The 23,156-nt window shown below is 45.1% G+C and overlaps 1 protein-coding gene across 8 annotated transcripts in view; it reads left to right on the forward strand.

The window, feature by feature from the left end:
- The window catches only part of LOC137374301 (pleckstrin homology-like domain family B member 1), a 505,821-nt gene that overhangs the window by 465,581 nt on the left and 17,084 nt on the right, over positions 1 to 23,156 (forward strand). The gene's annotated exons all lie outside the window — the stretch shown is intronic.

Below are 23,156 nucleotides of genomic sequence, written 5' to 3' on the forward strand. Positions count from 1 at the left end.
TTATTGCTCTGATTGGGGATTATTGCTCTGATTGGGGGCTATTGCTCTGATTGGGGATTATTGCTCTGATTGGGGGCTATTGCTCCGATTGGGAATTATTGATCTGATTGGGGATTATTGCTCTGATTGGGGATTGTTGCTCTGATTGGGGATTGTTGCTCTGATTGGGGATTTTTTCTCTGATTGGGGGCTATTGCTCTGATTGGGGATTAGTGCTCTGATTGGGGATTATTGCTCTGATTGGGGGGCTATTGCTCTGATTGGTGATTATTGCTCTGATTGGGGGCTATTGCTCTGATTGGGGGCTGTTGCTCTGATTGGGGATTATTGCTTGATTGGGGATTATTGCTCAGATTGCGGATTAATGCTCTGATTCGGGGGCAATTGATCTGATTGGGGGTTATTGCTCTGATTGGGGGTTATTGCTCTGATTGGGGGCGATCGCTCTGATTGGGGATTATCGCACTGATTGGGGGCTATTGCTCTGATTGGGGATTATTGCCCTGATTGGGGATTATTGCTCTGATTGGGGCTATTGCTCTGATTGGGGATTATTGCTGTGATTGGGGATTATTGCTCTGATTGGGGGTTATTGCTCTGATTGGGGATTATTGCTCTGATTGGGGATTATTGCTCTGATTGGGGGCTATTGCTCTGATTGGGGATTATTGCTCTGATTGGGGATTATTGCTCTGATTGGGGGCTATTGCTCTGATTGCGGATTATTGCTCTGATTGGGGATTATTGCTCTGATTGGGGGTTATTGCTCTGATTGGGGGTTATTGCTCTGATTGGGGGCGATTGCTCTGATTGGGGATTATTGCTCTGATTGGGGATTAATGCTCTGATTGGGGGCTATTGCTCTGATTGGTGATTATTGCTCTGATTGGGGATTATTGCTCTGATTGGGGATTATTGCTCTGATTGGGGGCTATTGCTCTGATTGGGGATTATTGCTCTGATTGGGGGCTATTGATCTGATTGGGAATTATTGCTCTGATTGGGATTGTTGCTCTGATTGGGGATTGTTGCTCTGATTGGGGATTTTTGCTCTGATTGGGGGCTATTGCTCTGATTGGGGATTATTGCTCTGATTGGGGATTATTGCTCTGATTGGGGGCTATTGCTCTGATTGATGATTATTGCTCTGATTGGGGGCTATTGCTCTGATTGGGGATTATTGCTCTGATTGGGGATTATTGCTCAGATTGCGGATTGTTGCTCTGATTCGGGGCAATTGCTCTGATTGGGAATTATTGCTCTGATTGGGGATTATTGCTCTGATTGGGGATTATTGCTCTGATTGGGGGCTATTGCTCTGATTGGGAATTATTGCTCTGATTGGGGATTATTGCTCTGATTGGGGATTGTTGCTCTGATTGGCGGCTATTGCTCTGATTGGGGATTTTTGCTTTGATTGGGGATTATTGCTCTGATTGGGGGCTATTGCTCTGCTTGGTGATTATTGCTCTGATTGGGGGCTATTGCTCTGATTGGGGGCTATTGCTCTGATTGGGGATTATTGCTCTGATTGGGGATTATTGCTCAGATTGCGGATTATTGCTCTGATTCGGGGCAATTGCTCTGATTGGGAATTATTGCTCTGATTGGGGATTAGTGCTCTGATTGGGAGCTATTGCTCTGATTGGTGGCTATTGCTCTGATTGGGGGCTATTGCTCTGATTGGGCATTATTGCTCTGATTGGGGATTATTGCTCTGATTGGGGGCTATTCCTCTGATTGGGGATTATTGCTTTGATTGGGGATTATTGCTCTTATTGGGGATTATTGCTCTGATTGGGGATTATTGCTCTGATTGGGGGCTATTGCTCTGATTGGGGATTATTGCTTTGATTGGGGATTATTGCTCTGATTGGGGATTATTGCTCTGATTGGGGGCTATTGCTCTGATTGGGGATTATTGCTCTGATTGGGGGTTATTGCTCTGATTGGGGATCATTGCTCTGATTGGGGGCTATAGCTCTGATTGGGGATTTTTGCTCTGATTGTGGATTATTGCTCTGATTGGGGGCTATTGCTCTGATTGGGGATTATTGCTCTGCTTGGGGATTATTGCTCTGATTGGGGGCTATTGACCTGAATGGGGATGATTGCTCTGATTGGGGGTTATTGCTCTGATTGGGGATTATTGCTTTGATTGGGTATTATTGCTCTGATTGGGGATTATTGCTCTGATTGTGGGCTATTGCTCTGATTGGGGATTATTGCTCTGATTGGGGGCGATTGCTCTGATTTGGGATTATTGCTCTGATTGGGGATTATCGCTCTGATTGGGGATTATCGCTCTGATTGCGGGCTATTGCTCTGATTGGGGATTATTGCCCTGATTGGGGGCTATTGCTCTGATTGGGGATTATTTCTCTGAGTGGGGATTATTGCTCTGATTGGGGATTATTGCTCTGATTGGGGGCTATTGCTCTGATTGGGGATTATTGCTCTGATTGGGGATTATTGCTCTGATTGGGGGCTATTGCTCTGATTGGGGATTATTGCACTGATTGGGGATTATTGCTCTGATTGGGGGCTATTGCTCTGTTTGCGGATTATTGCTCTGAATGGGGGTTATTGCTCTGATTGGGGGTTATTGCTCTGATTGGGGGCGATTGCTCTGATTGGGGATTAATGCTCTGATTGGGGGCTATTGCTCTGATTGGTGATTATTGCTCTGATTGGGAATTATTGCTCTGATTGGGGATTATTGCTCTGATTGGGGGCTATTGCTCTGATTGGGGATTATTGCTCTGATTGGGGGCTATTGCTCCGATGGGGAATTATTGCTCTCATTGGGGATTATTGCTCTGATTGGGGATTGTTGCTCTGATTGGGGATTCTTGCTCTGATTGGGGGCTATAGCTCTGATTGGGGATTTTTGCTCTGATTGTGGATTATTGCTCTGATTGGGGGCTATTGCTCTGATTGGGGATTATTGCTCTGCTTGGGGATTATTGCTCTGATTGGGGGCTATTGACCTGAATGGGGATGATTGCTCTGATTGGGGGTTATTGCTCTGATTGGGGGATTATTGCTTTGATTGGGGATTATTGCTCTGATTGGGGATTATTGCTCTGATTGGGGGCTATTGCTCTGATTGGGGATTATTGCTCTGATTGGGGGCGATTGCTCTGATTTGGGATTATTGCTCTGATTGGGGATTATCGCTCTGATTGGGGATTATCGCTCTGATTGCGGGCTATTGCTCTGATTGGGGATTATTGCCCTGATTGGGGGCTATTGCTCTGATTGGGGATTATTTCTCTGAGTGGGGATTATTGCTCTGATTGGGGATTATTGCTCTGATTGGGGGCTATTGCTCTGATTGGGGATTATTGCTCTGATTGGGGATTATTGCTCTGATTGGGGATTATTGCTCTGATTGGGGGCTATTGCTCTGATTGGGGATTATTGCTCTGATTGGGGATTATTGCTCTGATTGGGGGCTATTGCTCTGTTTGCGGATTATTGCTCTGAATGGGGGTTATTGCTCTGATTGGGGGTTATTGCTCTGATTGGGGGCGATTGCTCTGATTGGGGATTAATGCTCTGATTGGGGGCTATTGCTCTGATTGGTGATTATTGCTCTGATTGGGAATTATTGCTCTGATTGGGGATTATTGCTCTGATTGGGGGCTATTGCTCTGATTGGGGATTATTGCTCTGATTGGGGGCTATTGCTCCGATTGGGAATTATTGCTCTCATTGGGGATTATTGCTCTGATTGGGGATTGTTGCTCTGATTGGGGATTGTTGCTCTGATTGGGGATTTTTGCTCTGATTGGGGGCTATTGCTCTGATTGGGGATTATTGCTCTGATTGGGGATTATTGCTCTGATTGGGGGCTATTGCTCTGATTGATGATTATTGCTCTGATTGGGGGCTATTGCTCTGATTCGGGGCTGTTGCTCTGATTGGGGATTATTGCTCTGATTGGGGATTATTGCTCAGATTGCGGATTAATGCTCTGATTCGGGGCAATTGCTCTGATTGGGAATTATTGCTCTGATTCGGGGCAATTGCTCTGATTGGGAATTATTGCTCTGATTGGGGATTATTGCTCTGATTGGGGATTATTGCTCTGATTGGGGGCTATTGCTCTGATTGGGAATTATTGCACTGATTGGGGATTATTGCTCTGATTGGGGATTGTTGCTCTGATTGGGGATTTTTGCTCTGATTGGCGGCTATTGTGATTGGGGATTATTGCTCTGATTGGGGATTATTGCTCTGATTGGGGGCTATTGCTCTGATTGGTGATTATTGCTCTGATTGGGGGCTATTGCTCTGATTGGGGGCTATTGCTCTGATTGCGGATTATTGCTCTGATTGGGGATTATTGCTCTGATTGGGGGTTATTGCTCTGATTGGGGGTTATTGCTCTGATTGGGGGCGATTGCTCTGATTGGGGATTATTGCTCTGATTGGGGATTAATGCTCTGATTGGGGGCTATTGCTCTGATTGGTGATTATTGCTCTGATTGGGGATTATTGCTCTGATTGGGTATTATTGCTCTGATTGGGGGCTATTGCTCTGATTGGGGATTATTGCTCTGATTGGGGGCTATTGCTCTGATTGGGAATTATTGCACTGATTGGGGATTGTTGCTCTGATTGGGGACTGTTGCTCTGATTGGGGATTTTTGCTCTGATTGGGGGCTATTGCTCTGATTGGTGATTATTGCTCTGATTGGGGGCTATTGCTCTGATTGGGGATTATTGCTCTGATTGGGGATTATTTCTCAGATTGCGGATTGTTGCTCTGATTCGGGGCAATTGCTCTGATTGGGAATTATTGCTCTGATTGGGGATTATTGCTCTGATTGGGGATTATTGCTCTGATTGGGGGCTATTGCTCTGATTGGGAATTATTGCTCTGATTGGGGATTATTGCTCTGATTGGGGATTGTTGCTCTGATTGGCGGCTATTGCTCTGATTGGGGATTTTTGCTCTGATTGGGGATTATTGCTCTGATTGGGGGCTATTGCTCTGATTGGTGATTATTGCTCTGATTGGGGGCTATTGCTCTGATTGGGGGCTCTTGCTCTGATTGGGGATTATTGCTCTGATTGGGGATTATTGCTCAGATTGGGGATTATTGCTCTGATTGGGGATTATTGCTCTGATTGGGGTCTCTCGCTCTGATTGGGGATTATTGCTCTGATTGGGCATTATTGCTCTGATTGGGGGCTATTGCTTTGATTGGGGATTATTGCTCTGATTGGGGATTATTGCTCTGATTGGGCATTATTGCTCTGATTGGGGGCTTTTGCTCTGATTGGGGATTATTGCTCTGATTGGGGATTATTGCTCTGATTGGGGATTATTGCCCAGATTGGGGATTATTGCTCTGATTGGGGATTATTGCTCAGATTGGGGATTATTGCTCTGATTCAGGGCAATTGCTCTGATTGGGGATTATTGCTCTGATTGGGGGTTATTGCTCTGATTGGGGATTATTGCTCTGATTGGGGATTATTGCTCAGATTGGGGATTATTGCTCTGATTGGGGGCTATTGTTCTGATTGGGGATTATTGCTCTGATTGGGGGCTATTGCTCTGATTGGGGATTATTGCTCTGATTGGGGGCTATTGCTCCGATTGGGAATTATTGCTCTCATTGGGGATTATTGCTCTGATTGGGGATTGTTGCTCTGATTGGGGATTGTTGCTCTGATTGGGGATTTTTGCTCTGATTGGGGGCTATTGCTCTGATTGGGGATTATTGCTCTGATTGGGGATTATTGCTCTGATTGGGGGCTATTGGTCTGATTGATGATTATTGCTCTGATTGGGGGCTATTGCTCTGATTGGGGGCTGTTGCTCTGATTGGGGATTATTGCTCTGATTGGGGATTATTGCTCAGATTGCGGATTAATGCTCTGATTCGGGGCAATTGCTCTGATTGGGAATTATTGCTCTGATTCGGGGCAATTGCTCTGATTGGGAATTATTGCTCTGATTGGGGATTATTGCTCTGATTGGGGATTATTGCTCTGATTGGGGGCTATTGCTCTGATTGGGAATTATTGCTCTGATTGGGGATTATTGCTCTGATTGGGGATTGTTGCTCTGATTGGGGATTTTTGCTCTGATTGGCGGCTATTGTGATTGGGGATTATTGCTCTGATTGGGGATTATTGCTCTGATTGGGGGCTATTGCTCTGATTGGTGATTATTGCTCTGATTGGGGGCTATTGCTCTGATTGGGGGCTATTGCTCTGATTGCGGATTATTGCTCTGATTGGGGATTATTGCTCTGATTGGGGGTTATTGCTCTGATTGGGGGTTATTGCTCTGATTGGGGGCGATTGCTCTGATTGGGGATTATTGCTCTGATTGGGGATTAATGCTCTGATTGGGGGCTATTGCTCTGATTGGTGATTATTGCTCTGATTGGGGATTATTGCTCTGATTGGGGATTATTGCTCTGATTGGGGGCTATTGCTCTGATTGGGGATTATTGCTCTGATTGGGGGCTATTGCTCTGATTGGGAATTATTGCACTGATTGGGGATTGTTGTTCTGATTGGGGACTGTTGCTCTGATTGGGGATTTTTGCTCTGATTGGGGGCTATTGCTCTGATTGGTGATTATTGCTCTGATTGGGGGCTATTGCTCTGATTGGGGATTATTGCTCTGATTGGGGATTATTGCTCAGATTGCGGATTGTTGCTCTGATTCGGGGCAATTGCTCTGATTGGGAATTATTGCTCTGATTGGGGATTATTGCTCTGATTGGGGATTATTGCTCTGATTGGGGGCTATTGCTCTGATTGGGAATTATTGCTCTGATTGGGGATTATTGCTCTGATTGGGAATTATTGCTCTGATTGGGGATTATTGCTCTGATTGGGGGCTATTGCTCTGATTGGGAATTATTGCTCTGATTGGGGATTATTGCTCTGATTGGGGATTGTTGCTCTGATTGGCGGCTATTGCTCTGATTGGGGATTTTTGCTCTGATTGGGGATTATTGCTCTGATTGGGGGCTATTGCTCTGATTGGTGATTATTGCTCTGATTGGGGGCTATTGCTCTGATTGGGGGCTCTTGCTCTGATTGGGGATTATTGCTCTGATTGGGGATTATTGCTCAGATTGGGGATTATTGCTCTGATTGGGGCTCTCGCTCTGATTGGGGATTATTGCTCTGATTGGGGATTATTGCTCTGATTGGGCATTATTGCTCTGATTGGGGGCTATTGCTCTGATAGGTGATTATTGCTTTGATTGGGGATTATTGCTCTGATTGGGGATTATTGCTCTGATTGGGCATTATTGCTCTGATTGGGGGCTTTTGCTCTGATTGGGGATTATTGCTCTGATTGGGGATTATTGCTCTGATTGGGGATTATTGCCCAGATTGGGGATTATTGCTCTGATTGGGGATTATTGCTCAGATTGGGGATTATTGCTCTGATTCAGGGCAATTGCTCTGATTGGGGATTATTGCTCTGATTGGGGGTTATTGCTCTGATTGGGGATTATTGCTCTGATTGGGGATTATTGCTCAGATTGGGGATTATTGCTCTGATTGGGGGCTATTGTTCTGATTGGGGATTATTGCTCTGATTGGGGGCTATTGCTCTGATTGGGGATTATTGCTCTGATTGGGGGCTATTGCTCCGATTGGGAATTATTGCTCTCATTGGGGATTATTGCTCTGATTGGGGATTGTTGCTCTGATTGGGGATTGTTGCTCTGATTGGGGATTTTTGCTCTGATTGGGGGCTATTGCTCTGATTGGGGATTATTGCTCTGATTGGGGATTATTGCTCTGATTGGGGGCTATTGCTCTGATTGATGATTATTGCTCTAATTGGGGGCTATTGCTCTGATTGGGGGCTGTTGCTCTGATTGGGGATTATTGCTCTGATTGGGGATTATTGCTCAGATTGCGGATTAATGCTCTGATTCGGGGCAATTGCTCTGATTGGGAATTATTGCTCTGATTCGGGGCAATTGCTCTGATTGGGAATTATTGCTCTGATTGGGGATTATTGCTCTGATTGGGGATTATTGCTCTGATTGGGGGCTATTGCTCTGATTGGGAATTATTGCTCTGATTGGGGATTATTGCTCTGATTGGGGATTGTTGCTCTGATTGGGGATTTTTGCTCTGATTGGCGGCTATTGTGATTGGGGATTATTGCTCTGATTGGGGATTATTGCTCTGATTGGGGGCTATTGCTCTGATTGGTGATTATTGCTCTGATTGGGGGCTATTGCTCTGATTGGGGGCTATTGCTCTGATTGCGGATTATTGCTCTGATTGGGGATTATTGCTCTGATTGGGGGTTATTGCTCTGATTGGGGGTTATTGCTCTGATTGGGGGCGATTGCTCTGATTGGGGATTATTGCTCTGATTGGGGATTAATGCTCTGATTGGGGGCTATTGCTCTGATTGGTGATTATTGCTCTGATTGGGGATTATTGCTCTGATTGGGGATTATTGCTCTGATTGGGGGCTATTGCTCTGATTGGGGATTATTGCTCTGATTGGGGGCTATTGCTCTGATTGGGAATTATTGCACTGATTGGGGATTGTTGCTCTGATTGGGGACTGTTGCTCTGATTGGGGATTTTTGCTCTGATTGGGGGCTATTGCTCTGATTGGTGATTATTGCTCTGATTGGGGGCTATTGCTCTGATTGGGGATTATTGCTCTGATTGGGGATTATTGCTCAGATTGCGGATTGTTGCTCTGATTCGGGGCAATTGCTCTGATTGGGAATTATTGCTCTGATTGGGGATTATTGCTCTGATTGGGGATTATTGCTCTGATTGGGGGCTATTGCTCTGATTGGGAATTATTGCTCTGATTGGGGATTATTGCTCTGATTGGGGATTGTTGCTCTGATTGGCGGCTATTGCTCTGATTGGGGATTTTTGCTCTGATTGGGGATTATTGCTCTGATTGGGGGCTATTGCTCTGATTGGTGATTATTGCTCTGATTGGGGGCTATTGCTCTGATTGGGGGCTCTTGCTCTGATTGGGGAATATTGCTCTGATTGGGGATTATTGCTCTGATTGGGGATTATTGCTCAGATTGGGGATTATTGCTCTGATTGGGGTCTCTCGCTCTGATTGGGGATTATTGCTCTGATTGGGGATTATTGCTCTGATTGGGCATTATTGCTCTGATTGGGGGCTATTGCTCTGATAGGTGATTATTGCTTTGATTGGGGATTATTGCTCTGATTGGGGATTATTGCTCTGATTGGGCATTATTGCTCTGATTGGGGGCTTTTGCTCTGATTGGGGATTATTGCTCTGATTGGGGATTATTGCTCTGATTGGGGATTATTGCCCAGATTGGGGATTATTGCTCTGATTGGGGATTATTGCTCAGATTGGGGATTATTGCTCTGATTCAGGGCAATTGCTCTGATTGGGGATTATTGCTCTGATTGGGGGTTATTGCTCTGATTGGGGATTATTGCTCTGATTGGGGATTATTGCTCAGATTGGGGATTATTGCTCTGATTGGGGGCTATTGCTCTGATTGGGGATTATTGCTCAGATTGGGGATTATTGCTCTGATTGGGGGCTATTGCTCTGATTGGGGGCTATTGCTCTGCTTGGGGATTATTGCTCTGCTTGGGGATTATTGCTCTGATTGGGGGCTATTGCTCTGATTGGGGATTATTGCTCTGATTGGGGGCTATTGCTCTGATTGGGGATTATTGCTCTGATTGGGGGCTATTGTTCTGATTGGGGATTATTGCTTTGATTGGGGATTATTGCTCTGATTGGGGATTATTGCTCTGATTGGGGGCTATTGCTCTGATTGGGGGTTATTGCTCTGATTGGGGGTTATTGCTCTGATTGCGGGCGATTGCTCTGATTGGGGATTATTGCTCTGATTGGGGGCTATTGCTCTGATTGGGGATTATTGCTCTGATTGGCGATTATTGCTCAGATTGGGGATTATTGCTCTGATTGGGGATTATTGCTCTGATTGGGGGATTATTGCTCTGATTGGGGGCTATTGCTCTGATTGGGGATTATTGCTTTGATTGGGGATTATTGCTCTGATTGGGGATTATTGCTCTGATTGGGGATTATTGCTCAGATTGGGGATTATTGCTCTGATTGGTGGCTATTGCTCTGATTGGGGGCTATTGCTCTGATTGGGGATTATTGCTCTGATTGGGGATTATTGCTCAGATTGGGGATTATTGCTCTGATTGGGGGCTCTCGCTCTGATTGGGGATTATTGCTCTGATTGGGGATTATTGCTCTGATTGGGCATTATTGCTCTGATTGGGGGCTATTGCTCTGATAGGTGATTATTGCTTTGATTGGGGATTATTGCTCTGATTGGGGATTATTGCTCTGATTGGGCATTATTGCTCTGATTGGGGGCTTTTGCTCTGATTGGGGATTATTGCTCTGATTGGGGATTATTGCTCTGATTGGGGATTATTGCCCAGATTGGGGATTATTGCTCTGATTGGGGATTATTGCTCAGATTGGGGATTATTGCTCTGATTCAGGGCAATTGCTCTGATTGGGGATTATTGCTCTGATTGGGGGTTATTGCTCTGATTGGGGATTATTGCTCTGATTGGGGATTATTGCTCAGATTGGGGATTATTGCTCTGATTGGGGGCTATTGCTCTGATTGGGGATTATTGCTCAGATTGGGGATTATTGCTCTGATTGGGGGCTATTGCTCTGATTGGGGGCTATTGCTCTGCTTGGGGATTATTGCTCTGCTTGGGGATTATTGCTCTGATTGGGGGCTATTGCTCTGATTGGGGATTATTGCTCTGATTGGGGGCTATTGCTCTGATTGGGGATTATTGCTCTGATTGGGGGCTATTGCTCTGATTGGGGATTATTGCTTTGATTGGGGATTATTGCTCTGATTGGGGATGATTGCTCTGATTGGGGGCTATTGCTCTGATTGGGGGTTATTGCTCTGTTTGGGGGTTATTGCTCTGATTGCGGGCGATTGCTCTGATTGGGGATTATTGCTCTGATTGGGGGCTATTGCTCTGATTGGGGATTATTGCTCTGATTGGCGATTATTGCTCAGATTGGGGATTATTGCTCTGATTGGTGGCTATTGCTCTGATTGGTGGCTATTGCTCTGATTAGGGATTATTGCTTTGATTGGGGATTATTGCTCTGATTGGGGATTATTGCTCTGATTGGGGGCTATTGCTCTGATTGGGGGTTATTGCTCTGATTGGGGGTTATTGCTCTGATTGCGGGCGATTGCTCTGATTGGGGATTATTGCTCTGATTGGGGGCTATTGCTCTGATTGGGGATTATTGCTCTGATTGGGGATTATTGCTCTGATTGGTGGCTATTGCTCTGATTGGTGGCTATTGCTCTGATTGGTGGTTATTGCTCTGATTGGGGATTATTGCTCTGATTGGGGGCTATTGCTCTGATTGGGGATTATTGCTCTGATTGGGGATTATTGCTCAGATTGGGGATTATTGCTCTGATTGGGGGCTCTCGCTCTGATTGGGGATTATTGCTCTCATTGGGGATTATTGCTCTGATTGGGCATTATTGCTCTGATTGGCGGCTATTGCTCTGATTGGTGATTATTGCTTTGATTGGGGATTATTGCTCTGATTGGGGATTATTGCTCTGATTGGGGGCTATTGCTCTGATTGGGGATTATTGCTCTGATTGGGGGTTATTGCTCTGATTGGGGATTATTGCTCTGATTGGGGATTATTGCTCAGATTGGGGATTATTGTTCTGATTGGGGGCTATTGCTCTGATTGGGGATTATTGCTCAGATTGGGGGCTATTTCTCTGATTGGGGGCTATTGCACTGCTTGGGGATTATTGCTCTGCTTGGGGATTATTGCTCTGATTGGGGGCTATTGCTCTGATTGGGGATTATTGCTCTGATTGGGGGCTATTGCTCTGATTGGGGATTATTGCTCGGATTGGGGGCTATTGCTCTGATTGGGGATTATTGCTCTGATTGGGGGCTATTGCTCTGATTGGGGGCTATTGCTCTGATTGGGGATTATTGCTTTGATTGGGGATTATTGCTCTGATTGGGGATTATTGCTCTGATTGGGGGCTATTGCTCTGATTGGGGGTTATTGCTCTGATTGGGGGATATTGCTCTGATTGCGTGCGATTGCTCTGATTGGGGATTATTGCTCTGATTGGGGATTATTGCTCTGATTGGGGGTTATTGCTCTGATTGGGGATTATTGCTCTGATTGGGGGCTATAGTTCTGATTGGGGATTATTGCTGTGATTGGGGATTATTGCTCTGATTGGGGGCTATTGCTCTGATTGGGAATTATTGCTCTGATTGGGGATTATTTCTCTGATTGGGGGCTATTGCATTGCTTGGGGATTATTGCTCTGCTTGGGGATTATTGCTCTGATATGGGATTATTGCTCAGATTGGGGATTATTGTTCTGATTGGGGGCTATTGCTCTGATTGGGGATTATTGCTCTGATTGGGGGTTATTGCTCTGATTGGGGATTATTGCTCTGATTGGGGATTATTGCTCAGATTGGGGGCTATTTCTCTGATTGGGGGCTATTGCACTGCTTGGGGATTATTGCTCTGCTTGGGGATTATTGCTCTGATTGGGGGCTATTGCTCTGATTGGGGATTATTGCTCAGATTGGGGGCTATTTCTCTGATTGGGGGCTATTGCACTGCTTGGGGATTATTGCTCTGCTTGGGGATTATTGCTCTTATTGGGGGCTATTGCTCTGATTGGGGATTATTGCTCTGATTGGGGGCTATTGCTCTGATTGGGGGCTATTGCTCTGATTGGGGATTATTGCTCAGATTGGGGGCTATTTCTCTGATTGGGGGCTATTGCACTGCTTGGGGATTATTGCTCTGCTTGGGGATTATTGCTCTGATTGGGGGCTATTGCTCTGATTGGGGATTATTGCTCTGATTGGGGGCTATTGCTCTGATTGGGGATTATTGCTCTGATTGGGGGCTATTGCTCTGATTGGGGATTATTGCTCTGCTTGGGGATTATTGCTCTGATTGGGGGCTATTGCTCTGATTGGGGATTATTGTTCTGATTGGGGGCTATTGCTCTGATTGGGGATTATTGCTCAGATTGGGGGCTATTTCTCTGATTGGGGGCTATTGCTCTGATTGCGGGCGATTGCTCTGATTGGGGATTATTGCTCTGATTGGGGGCTATTGCTCTGATTGGGGATTATTGCTCTGATTGGCGATTATTGCTCAGATTGGGGATTATTGCTCTGATTGGGGATTATTGCTCTGATTGGGGGATTATTGCTCTGATTGGGGGCTATTGCTCTGATTGGGGATTATTGCTTTGATTGGGGATTATTGCTCTGATTGGGGATTATTGCTCTGATTGGGGATTATTGCTCAGATTGGGGGCTATTGCTCTGATTGGGGATTATTGCTCTGATTGGGGGCTATTGTTCTGATTGGGGATTATTGCTTTGATTGGGGATTATTGCTCTGATTGGGGATTATTGCTCTGATTGGGGGCTATTGCTCTGATTGGGGGTTATTGCTCTGATTGGGGGTTATTGCTCTGATTGCGGGCGATTGCTCTGATTGGGGATTATTGCTCTGATTGGGGGCTATTGCTCTGATTGGGGATTATTGCTCTGATTGGCGATTATTGCTCAGATTGGGGATTATTGCTCTGATTGGGGATTATTGCTCTGATTGGGGGATTATTGCTCTGATTGGGGGCTATTGCTCTGATTGGGGATTATTGCTTTGATTGGGGATTATTGCTCTGATTGGGGATTATTGCTCTGATTGGGGATTATTGCTCAGATTGGGGATTATTGCTCTGATTGGTGGCTATTGCTCTGATTGGGGGCTATTGCTCTGATTGGGGATTATTGCTCTGATTGGGGATTATTGCTCAGATTGGGGATTATTGCTCTGATTGGGGGCTCTCGCTCTGATTGGGGATTATTGCTCTGATTGGGGATTATTGCTCTGATTGGGCATTATTGCTCTGATTGGGGGCTATTGCTCTGATAGGTGATTATTGCTTTGATTGGGGATTATTGCTCTGATTGGGGATTATTGCTCTGATTGGGCATTATTGCTCTGATTGGGGGCTTTTGCTCTGATTGGGGATTATTGCTCTGATTGGGGATTATTGCTCTGATTGGGGATTATTGCCCAGATTGGGGATTATTGCTCTGATTGGGGATTATTGCTCAGATTGGGGATTATTGCTCTGATTCAGGGCAATTGCTCTGATTGGGGATTATTGCTCTGATTGGGGGTTATTGCTCTGATTGGGGATTATTGCTCTGATTGGGGATTATTGCTCAGATTGGGGATTATTGCTCTGATTGGGGGCTATTGCTCTGATTGGGGATTATTGCTCAGATTGGGGATTATTGCTCTGATTGGGGGCTATTGCTCTGATTGGGGGCTATTGCTCTGCTTGGGGATTATTGCTCTGCTTGGGGATTATTGCTCTGATTGGGGGCTATTGCTCTGATTGGGGATTATTGCTCTGATTGGGGGCTATTGCTCTGATTGGGGATTATTGCTCTGATTGGGGGCTATTGCTCTGATTGGGGATTATTGCTTTGATTGGGGATTATTGCTCTGATTGGGGATGATTGCTCTGATTGGGGGCTATTGCTCTGATTGGGGGTTATTGCTCTGTTTGGGGGTTATTGCTCTGATTGCGGGCGATTGCTCTGATTGGGGATTATTGCTCTGATTGGGGGCTATTGCTCTGATTGGGGATTATTGCTCTGATTGGCGATTATTGCTCAGATTGGGGATTATTGCTCTGATTGGTGGCTATTGCTCTGATTGGTGGCTATTGCTCTGATTAGGGATTATTGCTTTGATTGGGGATTATTGCTCTGATTGGGGATTATTGCTCTGATTGGGGGCTATTGCTCTGATTGGGGGTTATTGCTCTGATTGGGGGTTATTGCTCTGATTGCGGGCGATTGCTCTGATTGGGGATTATTGCTCTGATTGGGGGCTATTGCTCTGATTGGGGATTATTGCTCTGATTGGGGATTATTGCTCTGATTGGTGGCTATTGCTCTGATTGGTGGCTATTGCTCTGATTGGTGGTTATTGCTCTGATTGGGGATTATTGCTCTGATTGGGGGCTATTGCTCTGATTGGGGATTATTGCTCTGATTGGGGATTATTGCTCAGATTGGGGATTATTGCTCTGATTGGGGGCTCTCGCTCTGATTGGGGATTATTGCTCTCATTGGGGATTATTGCTCTGATTGGGCATTATTGCTCTGATTGGCGGCTATTGCTCTGATTGGTGATTATTGCTTTGATTGGGGATTATTGCTCTGATTGGGGATTATTGCTCTGATTGGGGGCTATTGCTCTGATTGGGGATTATTGCTCTGATTGGGGGTTATTGCTCTGATTGGGGATTATTGCTCTGATTGGGGATTATTGCTCAGATTGGGGATTATTGTTCTGATTGGGGGCTATTGCTCTGATTGGGGATTATTGCTCAGATTGGGGGCTATTTCTCTGATTGGGGGCTATTGCACTGCTTGGGGATTATTGCTCTGCTTGGGGATTATTGCTCTGATTGGGGGCTATTGCTCTGATTGGGGATTATTGCTCTGATTGGGGGCTATTGCTCTGATTGGGGATTATTGCTCGGATTGGGGGCTATTGCTCTGATTGGGGATTATTGCTCTGATTGGGGGCTATTGCTCTGATTGGGGGCTATTGCTCTGATTGGGGATTATTGCTTTGATTGGGGATTATTGCTCTGATTGGGGATTATTGCTCTGATTGGGGGCTATTGCTCTGATTGGGGGTTATTGCTCTGATTGGGGGATATTGCTCTGATTGCGTGCGATTGCTCTGATTGGGGATTATTGCTCTGATTGGGGATTATTGCTCTGATTGGGGGTTATTGCTCTGATTGGGGATTATTGCTCTGATTGGGGGCTATAGTTCTGATTGGGGATTATTGCTGTGATTGGGGATTATTGCTCTGATTGGGGGCTATTGCTCTGATTGGGAATTATTGCTCTGATTGGGGATTATTTCTCTGATTGGGGGCTATTGCATTGCTTGGGGATTATTGCTCTGCTTGGGGATTATTGCTCTGATATGGGATTATTGCTCAGATTGGGGATTATTGTTCTGATTGGGGGCTATTGCTCTGATTGGGGATTATTGCTCTGATTGGGGGTTATTGCTCTGATTGGGGATTATTGCTCTGATTGGGGATTATTGCTCAGATTGGGGGCTATTTCTCTGATTGGGGGCTATTGCACTGCTTGGGGATTATTGCTCTGCTTGGGGATTATTGCTCTGATTGGGGGCTATTGCTCTGATTGGGGATTATTGCTCAGATTGGGGGCTATTTCTCTGATTGGGGGCTATTGCACTGCTTGGGGATTATTGCTCTGCTTGGGGATTATTGCTCTTATTGGGGGCTATTGCTCTGATTGGGGATTATTGCTCTGATTGGGGGCTATTGCTCTGATTGGGGGCTATTGCTCTGATTGGGGATTATTGCTCAGATTGGGGGCTATTTCTCTGATTGGGGGCTATTGCACTGCTTGGGGATTATTGCTCTGCTTGGGGATTATTGCTCTGATTGGGGGCTATTGCTCTGATTGGGGATTATTGCTCTGATTGGGGGCTATTGCTCTGATTGGGGATTATTGCTCTGATTGGGGGCTATTGCTCTGATTGGGGATTATTGCTCTGCTTGGGGATTATTGCTCTGATTGGGGGCTATTGCTCTGATTGGGGATTATTGTTCTGATTGGGGGCTATTGCTCTGATTGGGGATTATTGCTCAGATTGGGGGCTATTTCTCTGATTGGGGGCTATTGCACTGCTTGGGGATTATTGCTCTGCTTGGGGATTATTGCTCTGATTGGGGGCTATTGCTTTGATTGGGGATTATTGCTCTGATTGGGGGCTATTGCTCTGATTGGGGATTATTGCTCTGCTTGGGGGCTATTGCTCTGATTGGGGATTATTGCTTTGATTGGGGATTATTGCTCTGATTGGGGATTATTGATCTGATTGGGGGCTATTGCTCTGATTGGGGGTTATTGCTCTGATTGCGGGCGATTGCTCTGATTGGGGATTATTGCTCTGATTGGGGGTTATTGCTCGGATTGCGGGCGATTGCTCTGATTGGGGATTATTGCTCTGATTGGGGGTTATTGCTCTGATTGGGGGTTATTGCTCTGATTGGGGATTATTGCTCTGATTGGGGGCTATAGCTCTGATTGGGGATTATTGCTGTGATTGGGGATTATTGCTCTGATTGGGGGCTATTGCTCTGATTGGGAATTATTGCTCTGATTGGGGATTATTGCTCAGATTGGGGGCTATTTCTCTGATTGGGGGCTATTGCACTGCTTGGGGATTAATGCTCTGCTTGGGGATTATTGCTCTGATTGGGGATTATTGCTCAGATTGGGGATTATTGTTCTGATTGGGGGCTATTGCTCTGATTGGGGATTATTGCTCAGATTGGGGGCTATTTCTCTGATTGGGGGCTATTGCACTGCTTGGGGATTATTGCTCTGCTTGGGGATTATTGCTCTGATTGGGGGCTATTGCTCTGATTGGGGATTATTGCTCTGATTGGGGGCTATTGCTCTGATTGGGGATTATTGCTCTGATCGGGGGCTATTGCTCTGATTGGGGATTATTGCTTTGATTGGGGATTATTGCTCTGATTGGGGATTATTGCTCTGATTGGGGGCTATTGCTCTGATTGGGGGTTATTGCTCTGATTGGGGGTTATTGCTCTGATTGCGGGCGATTGCTCTGATTGGGGATTATTGCTCTGATTGGGGATTATTGCTCTGATTGGGGGCTATTGCTCTGATTGGGAATTATTGCTCTGATTGGGGATTCTTGCTCTGATTGGGGGCTATTGCTCTTATTGGGGGTTATTGCTGTGATTGGGGGCTGTTGCTCTGATTGGGGGTTATTGCTCTGATTGGGGATTTTTGCTCGGATTGGGGGCTATTGCTCTGATTGGGGGCTATTGCTCTGATTGGGGATTATTGCTCTGATTGCGGAATATTGCTCTGATTAGGGATTAATTTTCTGATTGGCGGTTATTGCTCTGATTGGGGATTATTGCTCTGATTGGGGATTATTGCTCTGATTGCGGATTATTGCTCTGATTGGGGATTATTGCTCTGATTGGGGGTTATTGCTCTGATTGGGGTTTTTGCTCTGATTTGGGGATTATTGCTCTGATTGGGGGTTATTGCTCTGTTTGGGGGTTATTGCTCTGATTGGGGGTTGTTACTCTGATTGGAGATTAATGCTCTGAATGGGGGTTATTGCTCTGATTGGGGATGATTGCTCTGAATGGTGGATTATTGCTCTGATTGGGGGTTATTACTCTGATTGAGGATTATTGCTCTGATTGGGGGCTATTGCTCTGATTGCGGGCGATTGCTCTGATTGGGGATTATTGCTCTGATTGGGGGTTATTGCTCTGATTGGGGGTTATTGCTCTGATTGGGGGCTATAGCTCTGATTGGGGATTATTGCTCTGATTGGGGATTATTGCTCTGATTGGGGGCTATTGCTCTGATTGGTGAATAATTCTCTGTTTGGGGAGTATTGCTCTGATTGGGGGCTATTGCTCTGATTGGGAATTATTGCTCTGATTGGGGATTCTTGCTCTGATTGGGGGCTATTGCTCTTATTGGGGGTTATTGCTTTGATTGGGGATTATTGCTCTGATTGGGGATTATTGCTCTGATTGGGGGCTATAGCTCTGATTGGGGATTATTGCTCTGATTGGGGATTATTGCTCTGATTGGGGGCTATTGCTCTGATTGGTGCATAATTCTCTGATTGGGGGTTATTGCTGTGATTGGGGGCGATTGCTCTGATTGGGGATTATTGCTCTGATTGGGGGTTATTTCTCTGATTCGGATTATTGCTCTGATTGGGGGTTATTGCTCTGATTGGGGATTATTGCTCTGATTGGGGGCTATAGCTCTGATTGGGGATTATTGCTCTGATTGGGGATTATTGCTCTGATTGGGGGCTATTGCTCTGATTGGTGCATAATTATCTGATTGGGGAGTATTGATCTGATTGGGGGCTATTGCTCTGATTGGGGATTCTTGCTCTGATTGGGGGCTATTGCTCTTATTGGGGGTTATTGCTGTGATTGGGGGCGATTGCTCTGATTGGGGATTATTGCTCTGATTGGGGATTTTTGCTCTGATTGGGGGGTTATTTCTCTGATTCGGATTATTGCTCTGATTGGGGGTTATTGCTCTAATTGGGGATTATTGCTCTGATTGGGATTATTGCTCTGATTGGGGTTATTGCTCTGGTTAGGGATTATTGCTCTGATTGGGATTATTGCTCTGATTGGGGATTAATGCTCTGATTGGGATTTTTGCTCTGATTGGGTGTTATTGCTTTGATTGGAAATTATTGCTCTGATTGGGGATTATTGCTCTGATTGGGGATTATTGCTCTGATTGGGATTATTGCTCTGATTGGGGATTATTGCTCTGATTGGCATTATTTCTCTGATTGGGGGTTAATGGTCTGGGAATTATTGCTCTGATTGGGATTTTTTCTCTGATTAGGGTTATTGCTCTGATTGGGATTATTGCTCTGATTGAGGATTATTGCTCTGATTGGGGTTATTGCTCTGATTGGGGATTATTGCTCTGTTTGAGATTATTGCTCTGATTGGGGTCATTGCTCTTATTGGGGTTATTGCTCTGATTGGGGATTATTTCTCTGATTGCGGATTATTTCTCTGATTGGGGGTGAATGGTCTGGGAATTATTGCTCTGATTGGGGATTATTGCTCTGATTGGGATTATTGCTCTGATTGGGGATTATTGCTCTGATTGGGATTATTGCTCTGATTGGGGATTATTTCTCTGATTGGGGATTATTTCTCTGATTGGGGGTTAATGGTCTGGGAATTATTGCTCTGATTGGGATTATTGCTCTGATTGAGGATTATTGCTCTGATTAGGGGTTATTGCTCTGATTGCGGGCGATTGCTCTGATTGGGGATTATTGCTCTGATTGGGGATTATTGCTCTGATTGGGGGCTATTGCTCTGATTGGGAATTATTGCTCTGATTGGGGATTCTTGCTCTGATTGGGGGCTATTGCTCTTATTGGGGGTTATTGCTGTGATTGGGGGCTGTTGCTCTGAATGGGGGTTATTGCTCTGATTGGGGATTTTTGCTCGGATTGGGGGCTATTGCTCTGATTGGGGGCTATTGCTCTGATTGGGGATTATTGCTCTGATTGCGGAATATTGCTCTGATTGGGGATTAATTTTCTGATTGGCGGTTATTGCTCTGATTGGGGATTATTGCTCTGATTGGGGATTATTGCTCTGATTGGGGATTATTGCTCTGATTGGGGATTATTGCTCTGATTGGGGGTTATTGCTCTGATTGGGGTTTTTGCTCTGATTTGGGGATTATTGCTCTGATTGGGGGTTATTGCTCTGTTTGGGGGTTATTGCTCTGATTGGGGGTTATTACTCTGATTGGAGATTAATGCTCTGAATGGGGGTTATTGCTCTGATTGGGGATGATTGCTCTGAATGGTGGATTATTGCTCTGATTGGGGGTTATTGCTCTGATTGAGGATTATTGCTCTGATTGGGGGCTATTGCTCTGATTGCGGGCGATTGCTCTGATTGGGGATTATTGCTCTGATTGGGGGTTATTGCTCTGATTGGGGGTTATTGCTCTGATTGGGGGCTATAGCTCTGATTGGGGATTATTGCTCTGATTGGGGATTATTGCTCTGATTGGTGAATAATCCTCTGTTTGGGGAGTATTGCTCTGATTGGGGGCTATTGCTCTGATTGGGAATTATTGCTCTGATTGGGGATTCTTGCTCTGATTGGGGGCTATTGCTCTTATTGGGGGTTATTGCTTTGATTGGGGATTATTGCTCTGATTGGGGATTATTGCTCTGATTGGGGGCTATAGCTCTGATTGGGGATTATTGCTCTGATTGGGGATTATTGCTCTGATTGGGGGCTATTGCTCTGATTGGTGCATAATTCTCTGATTGGGGAGTATTGATCTGATTGGGGGCTATTGCTCTGATTGGGGATTCTTGCTCTGATTGGGGCTATTGCTCTTATTGGGGGTTATTGCTGTGATTGGGGGCGATTGCTCTGATTGGGGATTATTGCTCTGATTGGGGGTTATTTCTCTGATTCGGATTATTGCTCTGATTGGGGGTTATTGCTCTGATTGGGGATTATTGCTCTGATTGGGGGCTATAGCTCTGATTGGGGATTATTGCTCTGATTGGGGATTATTGCTCTGATTGGGGGCTATTGCTCTGATTGGTGCATAATTCTCTGATTGGGGAGTATTGATCTGATTGGGGGCTATTGCTCTGATTGGGGATTCTTGCTCTGATTGGGGGCTATTTCTCTTATTGGGGGTTATTGCTGTGATTGGGGGCGATTGCTCTGATTGGGGATTATTGCTCTGGTTGGGGATTTTTTCTCTGATTGGGGGTTATTTCTCTGATTCGGATTATTGCTCTGATTGGGGGTTATTGCTCTAATTGGGGATTATTGCTCTGATTGGGATTATTGCTCTGATTGGGGTTATTGCTCTGGTTGGGGATTATTGCTCTGATTGGGATTATTGCTCTGATTGGGGATTAATGCTCTGATTGGGATTTTTGCTCTGATTGGGTGTTATTGCTTTGATTGGAGATTATTGCTCTGATTGGGGATTATTGCTCTGATTGGGAATTATTGCTCTGATTGGGATTATTGCTCTGATTGGGGATTATTGCTCTGATTGGGATTATTTCTCTGATTGGGGGTTAATGGTCTGGGAATTATTGCTCTGATTGGGATTTTTTCTCTGATTAGGGTTATTGCTCTGATTGGGATTATTGCTCTGATTGAGGATTATTGCTCTGATTGGGGTTATTGCTCTGATTGGGGATTATTGCTCTGTTTGAGATTATTGCTCTGATTGGGGTCATTGCTCTTATTGGGGTTATTGCTCTGATTGGGGATTATTTCTCTGATTGCGGATTATATCTCTGATTGGGGGTGAATGGTCTGGGAATTATTGCTCTGATTGGGGATTATTGCTCTGATTGGGATTATTGCTCTGATTGGGGATTATTGCTCTGATTGGGATTATTGCTCTGATTGGGGATTATTTCTCTGATTGGGGATTATTTCTCTGATTGGGGGTTAATGGTCTGGGAATTATTGCTCTGATTGGGATTATTGCTCTGATTGAGGATTATTGCTCTGATTAGGGTTATTGCTCTGATTGAGGATTATTGCTCTGATTGGGGTTATTGCTTTGATTGGGGATTATTGCTCTGTTTGAGATTATTGCTCTGATTGGGGTCATTGCTCTTATTGGGGTTATTGCTCTGATTGGGGATTATTTCTCTGATTGCGGATTATTTCTCTGATTGGGGGTGAATGGTCTGGGAATTATTGCTCTGATTGGGGATTATTGCTCTGATTGGGATTATTGCTGTGATTGCGGTTATTGCTCTGATTGGGGATTATTTCTCTGCAGATTATTTCTCTGATTGGGGGTTAATGGTCTGCGAATTATTGCTCTGATTGGGGATTATTGCTCTGACTGGGATTATTGCTCTGATTGGGGATTATTGTTCTGATTGGGGATTATTGCTCTGATTGGGGATTATTTCTCTGCAGATTATTTCTCTGATTGGGGGGTTAATGGTCTGCGAATTATTGCTCTGATTGGGGATTATTGCTCTGACTGGGATTATTGTTCTGATTGGGGATTATTGCTCTGATTGGGGATTATTTCTCTGATTGCGAATTATTTCTCTGATTGGGTGTTAATGGTCTGGGAATTATTGCTCTGATTGGGGATTATTGCTCTGATTGGGGGTTAATGGTCTGGGAATTATTGCTCTGATTGGGGATTATTGCTCTGATTGGGGGTTAATGGTCTGGGAATTATTGCTCTGATTGGGATTATTGCTCTGATTGGGGATTATTGCTCTGATTGGGATTATTTCTCTGATTGGGGTTAATGGTCTGGGAATTATTGCGCTGATTGGGGATTATTGCTCTGATTGGGATTATTGCTGTGATTGGGGTTATTGCTGTGATTGGGGTTAATGGTCTGGGAATTATTGCTCTGATTGGGGA

This window comes from Heterodontus francisci, chromosome 10, assembly GCF_036365525.1.
Source record: "Heterodontus francisci isolate sHetFra1 chromosome 10, sHetFra1.hap1, whole genome shotgun sequence".
In the NCBI taxonomy this organism is placed as follows: Eukaryota; Metazoa; Chordata; class Chondrichthyes; order Heterodontiformes; family Heterodontidae; genus Heterodontus; species Heterodontus francisci.